This window comes from Pteropus medius, unplaced genomic scaffold (assembly GCF_902729225.1).
Source record: "Pteropus medius unplaced genomic scaffold, Ma_sr-lr_union100, whole genome shotgun sequence".
NCBI lineage: Eukaryota > Metazoa > Chordata > Mammalia > Chiroptera > Pteropodidae > Pteropus > Pteropus medius.
The window spans coordinates 2,056,506-2,062,900 of NW_024354501.1; positions in this window are offsets into that span (position 1 = coordinate 2,056,506).

The window sequence follows — 6,395 nt, forward strand, 5'->3', positions numbered from 1 at the left end:
ATGATGGCGCTAAAGTGTCGGGGGCCCCGGGCCCGTGAGAGGGGATCCCCAGGGGGGGCTGGCGCAGAGCCCGACCCCGTCCCTCCGCCGCTCGACTCTCGCCTTTCGCCCGGGGCCCGGCGGGAGCGTGAACCCTCGGCCCTGAAAACCGGCTCCAGACCCGAGTCCACGCACCCCCTGCGCCCCCCTGGCGCTGTGGTCCGGTGAGCCCCCCAGCTTCGGCGGCCGGACAGGGACAGGGCCTGGTGTCCCCGTGCAGCCCCGCCCCGGGGCGCCCACTGGGGCTTCGTGGGGAGACGCCCGGCACCCCAAAACACCATCCGCAGCTTTCCGTTGAAGGCGTTGCTTTTCTGGGGAACCTGGTCACTGCTTTTCAGAATTCCAGGTGAGAAACTCGGAGAAACACGGCTGCCTTCCTCTCCTCTGTGTCCGAGATCTCGCCGAGCTCGGGGACTCCGTTGTCCCGACGCCTGTGCCGGCCACGCGGGCACCGAGCTTCGTTAGAAGTCGCCACGCGCACGAGGCCCACGGGGCCGTTTCGTGAAGGCCTGTCATGACACGCAGGCTTGCCCTGTGCCGGCTGAGTTGGGGACGAGGTGACCTGCAAGCATGTCCCATTTTCCAGATCCTGGGGACCCATGTCCTGTCCCCGTGTGGGTATCGAGGGAAAGTCGGTCGCGAGCATTTGCTCTAACAGAATCTGGAAAACCCAGCGCTCCGGCCCTTCCTGCCTCAACACATGGCGTCCAGGGGCTCTGGGGCCTTCCTGGCCCTCGGAGGCAGCGCCCGGGAGTCTCAGCTCTGGGCGAAGGATGGACCAGCCCTGGGGGCCTGGCGACGGCGGGCGGCGCACGTGCCCCCAAAGGGGCCGGGAAACCCAAACGCTACTTCAAAGGGACACGTGACCCCACGTGTTCAGTGCAGCCGAGATATGGAGGCCCCCTGGGTGCCCATCGCGGATGATGGATGGATACAGAAGAGGTGGCACGTGCACACGACGGAACATCACTCAGCCACAAAAAAGGATGAAATCTCGCCACCTGCACCCACGTGGATGGACCTGGAGGGTCTCGTGCCGAGTGGAGTGAGTCAGACGGAGAGAGACAAACGCCAGATGATTTCGTTACACGTGGAAACTAGACAACAAAATAAACAAACACACGAAAGAGAAACGAACTCGGGTACAGAGGACATTTCGATGGTCGCCAGATGGGAGGGTGTTTGGGGCGGGATGAAGAAGCAGCTACAAGACCGTCACAGGGGACACGGTAGTACTGATACCTGTGTGGGGTCAGGTGGGCACCGGATCGGTTGGGGTGATCACTTCGTAAGCTGTATAAATGTCTGATCGCTTGCGGTACCCCTAAAACTTAATATTGCACATCGACTGTAATTAAAAGTAAAAAAAAAAAAATTTTTTTAAAGACTTTTAGAAGAAAAAAATAAATAAAAATCCCTAACTACAAGCGGGTCCATTTTCTCCATCCACGGAGATTTTGCTTCCCATTAATTGTCATCAGTTTGGCTCAAATAAACGCATTAAAATCCTCGGCAGGTTTGGGCGTTTCTGACTCGACGTTTACTTGGCGCAGCCGGCGAGACCCCGAAGGCCACGAGGACGGCGCCGCGGGCCGGACGCGGAGCAGGTGCCCGCTGAGCCGAGCCCCGCCGGAGTCACGCCAACCGGGGTTCGACTCGGGGTTCAACTCGGGATCCCGGACCTCCCTGTTCCGAGGCAGAGGCCCCCAGTCTAGCTGAGCCGTTTTTAAACATCTCCGAGGTGGCATGAAAGGTTCCAGGCTCAGACAGCCAGGGACAGGAGGACAACACCGGTGGCTTTGACGTTGGCTTTTCGGCCGGAATCACTGAGTCCGAACAGAAGCTTTCGCTGCATAGATGGGAGTCTGGACTCGGTTCGGCTCCGGGGCCGAGGGGCGCTCACCCCCGCAGGCGTTCGTGGGTGACTAAGGCTGCGCGTGGCGGTGTCGAGGTCCCCGCCGACGAGCAGTGCCCCGGGGGACTCCCACACAACTGTCATTAAATAACTGACTCGTCGGGACACGCGCGCCATGGCCGCTCGGCCAACACCCCGAATCCTCGTGGTGGTCCCGGATGGGCCCCCGGGCGGCGACAGTCCCCGGAGCTCCGCCCACACGCAGCGCACCTCGCCCACGACACACGCCTGCTCACCTCTGCAGGTCCCAACAGAAAACTAAGTGAACCCGGGAAACGGCGCCTGCGTAGCCGACACCCCCGGCCACGCGCCCCCACGGACGCGGCTCAGAGGGACCTGGGCCCGGACCGGACCCGCACGAACATTCGGAAGCGGGGAGGGGACCGGGAGGGGCGCCACGTGAGGGGCCGCCGGGCTCGCTCGCACCCAAACGCCTCCCCGGTGTGCACCCCAAAAAGCCGGCTCCGAAACCTGGCGGCTTGAGTGTCGCCGCCACCCGCCAACAGCAGCCTCTGAGCCGGGGCTCGGGGACGCCCGTCTCTCCCGGGCACCGACGAGAACATAGCGGGGCTTCCAGCGGCCCAGGCCAGGCCCGCTGTCCCCTGTGCTAGGCGACCTAACTGAGCCCCCGTCCGCCTCTCTCCTCCACCGCTGCCCCCTGCTCACGTAGGGGACACTGAGGACAGAAACCCAGACCAGGGCAGACTAGGGACAGACAGATTCTGGCAGCTCCCTTTGGAGTAACGGCACAGGGGACCGGCGACGACACGGCCCTCAGACCGGCCCAGAACTCAGGGACCCGTTCCCGGCTCCCGCCACCGCCCCCCTTCCCGCCCCGGGCCCCCGATGGGCTGGCAGAGGGTCCTGACGTCACTGTCGGAACACGTGATCCCGGCTGTTCCGACTGACCCGATTAACTCACCTCCTGGTGTCTGGGCAAAGCAGCGGGATCATCAGCAAGCTTTGCCGGGGACCGGAGAGGGGTCTGCTTGTGTGGGGGACAGCCAGGTCACCTTAGGGACTGCAGAAGACAAAAATGGCATTTCAGAAAGGAAAAGACACAGAAGCCAGCACGGGGCTGCTGGGAGGGCTGTGAGCACAGTCTCCTCACTGACGCTCAGGAAACACTGATGTTCCCGTTGGGGGAGATGCTCGCAGGTACTGGGGCGACCTCATCTGTCCCTGACCCCACCAACCAGGTCCCCGTCCCCGGACCAGGCTTCCGCACAAAGGGCGGGGACTTCGGATCCACCGACTGTTTTCAGGTCAGACCCCGTCCCCTCCGGTGCAGGGCACGTTCAGGGCGACAGATTTTCACCAGTCAAATCTGCCCCAATGCACTGAGTGGGGTGAGACTTCCTTGGACCCAGCGACGCCCACGGATCCTTCTCCCAGGGGGCGAAATGCACGGACAACTACACGAATCAGACACTGACCCTCCGTGCGCCCCATAATTCTCCCGACCTTCCGGCAGAGACCCGGGGGGAGGATGGGGATCTGCCCAGAATCTCAGAGCGATGAATCAACTCACCCTACGGTTCCGAATCCACGTGTCCTGCTGTGAGCCACGCTCGTGGCCACTCGTGTTTCTCAGGGACAGATTCCCGTGAGCCCTTTTCAGCATTCGTGCAGAAAAAGTCGAAAATGCCTCCGCTTCCGCCCGGGACGTCGGTGGGTCTGCTGGACGGGAACGCCCCAGGGACCCACGGAGAGTCCCCGCAATTCCCCGCAGAGACTAGCGGCCAACTGGAATGATGCCCAACTTCCCAGAGACTCCGCTCTGATCCGGGCCGTGGATGATTCGCCCTCACGCTCCAGGAAACATGACGCTCCCGAGAGGACACCACTCACCTGTGACCGTGGCTAGCCACAAAGGACGCAGGGTCTCAGAGGACGAGCTCTGGTTCTGTATCGAAGACGGGCCACTAACTAACCCGAAGGACTGCGGAATCGAACGCTTTCCTCTTCCAAAAAGAAAGGGACGGACAGCTCAGAGGGTCCCGGGGCCTGACGGGCGACTGTCACGATCGAGTTCCAAACTGCATGTTGACGGCGCGGCCTCCACGCGTCTGACCGCGAGCAGATCGACCTGGGCCAGCGCAGGGAAACCCGGAGGGCTCTGGGGCGGGGACCTTCGGGAGCCTGGGGACCGCCGGGGACGCCCGCATCATCACCCCAGGGAGCCAGGAAACGCTTTAGGAGTTTTCACTCGGAAGCACAGAGATTGTCACCGGACGTCACGGCCAGCCGTGACTCAGCACCGGCGTTTCCTGCGTGACGGCCACCTCTGCCCCAGTTGTGCCACGTGAACAAACGTCGGAGGTGGCCGTGGGCTCTTCTGCCTGTTCCTCATTCTGGCGAAGCCCCCGTCACCCGCCCGGCTCCCCAGGAGGCGCCCCGCGCCCCGCGCCCAGTGCCTTCGGGAACGCAGACTTAATCCGGATCCAGATCAGTGGTCTTATCTAGAAACGAACATTCCCGAGCTGGACATGCGGTAACGTCCGTCCGCGGCGGACATAATGTAGGTGCTGTCACCCGAAAAAGACCTGCCCGGCGAGCTGAGCCAATGGCTCTCACTGGAGCGTGCTATCGGCCCGAGACCAAGCAGCCAGTATCCACAGCGACAGGCGCCACGCCGCCGTCCGTGTGGCTCGCGACCGTCCATCACGGAAGCAACGAGCCCCCTGAGCTCCCTCGGGGCGGCCCCCCAAAGATGGGGAACAGGCCGCAGAACTATTAGAGCCACACGGCCACCGAAATAACTGGCAGTTGTCAAAATTCCAGGACATTCTAAGCAAAAGGCAGTGACGGCTGGAGCCGCAGCTGGACAGGCAGCACGCACGAGCGCAGAGCGGGTGCGTGGCCTGTCCCGCGCGTGACCCCGGACACCACGCCACGGGGCCCAAGGGCGTTGCCACGTCCTTCAGGGCCGTCTGCGGCGTATGACCGGCTCTTATCCGAATGCCACCATCTCGGGGACACAAATACGCGATGGCTGCGGTTTCTGCGTGTCCTCACTGGGCTGAGGCGTTTGTCCCCTCGCAGGCAGCCACGGCCCTGACGGCATCGACGTCACTGTCGGGAAGAAAGGATCTGCAGCTGGGGAATTCTGAGTCACACGGTGGCGGAAGGACGCGTTTCACTGGGCAGACGAAGTGACCCAGCTGCGACACGTGGCCTGTTCCGTAGCACGTCCCCTGTGCTTATGGGCCCTGTCCCCTGGGTGAAGGGACACGTGCGCCAGCCTCCCTGGGAGACGCACCGTCACGAACACGACGCAGAGCCAGGCGGGTCGGCCCCCGGAAGAGGCGGCACTCAGACGGGCTCCAGCCCACGGGGACGGCCTCGGGGACGTCGGGGACTCCGCCAGGGTGACAAGCCGCCGCCGCCAGGGGCAGGCAGCTGTCTGAAGACATCCAGGAGGCCTGGTCTCCCCCGGATGGGCGCCGAACTCGAACGGTGTCTTCACCCGTCTGCGAGTGAACGTGGGCCGTGACAAGTCACATGTGCTCTTTGCTTTTTCTCGAACGCTGTTCTTACAGAGCCCGCGCCGGTGGCCGCCGAAGGAGCCTGAGAGAATTCTGTGTCCTCGATGCGCTTTTTCTGGTTTCTTTGGAATGCGGAGGATGCCACCGCAGAAGGGAAGGAAGGGACGTGCTTTAGAGAGGCGACGCGGCAGCGCTTTGTCCTGAGGCGGGTCATTCCTGAAAAGGAGACAAACGGAGGACAAAGGACAGCGTCAGCTTGCGCGAAGGACTCTGTGCGACGCGCTGGACTCGGCACGGGCCCCGGAGCCCGAGGACCGCTGGCTGCTTCACTCAGGTGGCGGCTGCAGCCCCCGCGGCCGCCGGCCCTCGCGGAGGCCGCTGAGGCGCAGAGCCACGCACGACACTCACCGTCCTGTGGCCACCGTGCTTTTCCATGGAACTGTGGTTCACGCCACTGTGCTCTTGCGGCCTGGGACCTGACTGAAGTGTCACCTTACTGAAGTGTCACCTTACCGTGCTCGATTGTGCAGCCGGCAGGAAGCAGATTCAAAATGGAGGGGCCTGGAGGGTGTCCCGAGGGAGGCAGACGGGCCACCTCCCCCAGAGGGCGGGAACTCGTCCCGCGGTGAGGCTGTGGAAACGTGGGGTGTGCCCTCGAACCGTAAGTAACCGGCACCCTAGATGTCGCCTGCAGGTCGGAAAGAAACCGGGTCTCCTTCCTAGAGGCCGTGACCCCCGACCGCCTCCCACCTCCCCGCCTTTCCCTCGAGAAAACGCCAGCCGTGACGTCCACCCGAGGTTGTCTGTGTGTCGCGTCCCCAGCGGCCCCCACCGTTCAACGGTGCCACCAGACTGCCTCGGAACCAGCCTTCCCGGCCCCGGGGGACGTTACCCAAGCCCCCTCAGGGCTGACTTCTGACCAAAAGCGGGGTGTGCATGACGGGGGGGACACA